Raw genomic sequence first — 1,129 nt, forward strand, 5'->3', positions numbered from 1 at the left:
TTTTCTCCCCACTAAGAACATAACTTGTATGAATGAAATTTTCTGGTTTAGCTACTTCACACATTATGACAAGAAACATCTTGCCTAAATGTTCCCTGCTAAGTCTGTGTAGACCACAATGCTAGCAGACTGGAGTGGAAGAATGGGAGACTGACAATAAACTTCTTTCTGCAGCTGCTCCACGGGAAGCAGTGGCTGCTCCTCAACGTGTCACAGGCCAGGCTGTGCAGGTGTCACCTTGTTAGGGGCCAGTGTGTGCAAATCTTCAGGGAAAGAATGCTGCTCTGCCCAAGCTTTCACAACAGCCTATCAGTTAAAAAAAAAAAAAAAAAAAAAAAAAAAAAAACAAAACCCACAACATTTTAAACCAAAAATATCAAAATATGTTTAGTTTGTTGAAATCTATGAATTCTTGCCACTGTAAAAGCTGTGTGTGATACTTTAAATCTAGGTTACTGCAAGTTCTGAGATGGCAAAATTCATAGTTTGGGCAAACATTGCTATCACTTCCTTGGCCATGCTCTACACGATGCAAGTAATGCCACAGAATCACAGAATCAGCTGAGTCGGAAGGGACCCACAAGGATCACTGAGTCCTTGAATCCACAGGAGTCCAACTCCTGTCCATGCACAGCACCATCCCCAAGAGTCACACCATGTCTCCAAGGGCATTGTCCAAACGCTTCTTGAGCTCTGTCCAGCTGGTGCTGTGATCACTGTCCTGGGGAGCTGTTCCAGTGCCCAAATACCATCTGGGTGAAAAACCTTTTCTCTAATATCCAACCTAAACCTCCCCTGGCACAACTTCAGGCCATTCCCTCGGGTCCTGGCGCTGGTTACCACAGAGAAGAGATCAGGGTCGGCCCCCTTCTCTTTCCCTCACAAGGAGCTGTAACTGCAGGGAGGTCTCCCTCCCCACAGTCTCCTCCAGGCTGAACAGACCAAGGGACCTCAGCTGCTGCTTGTACGGTTTCCCTTTAAGGCTTTCCCCATCTTTGTGGTCCTCCTTTGGACACTGTCTAATAGTTTAATTATCTTTCTTATATTGTGGTGGCCAAAACTGTCCAAGCAAATGTAAGCATATTCACATGACAAATTCAAATAACAAAGAAAGTCAAAGAACAAGGTG

The sequence above is a fragment of the Taeniopygia guttata genome, chromosome 3 (assembly GCF_048771995.1).
Source record: "Taeniopygia guttata chromosome 3, bTaeGut7.mat, whole genome shotgun sequence".
NCBI classification, from domain to species: Eukaryota; Metazoa; Chordata; class Aves; order Passeriformes; family Estrildidae; genus Taeniopygia; species Taeniopygia guttata.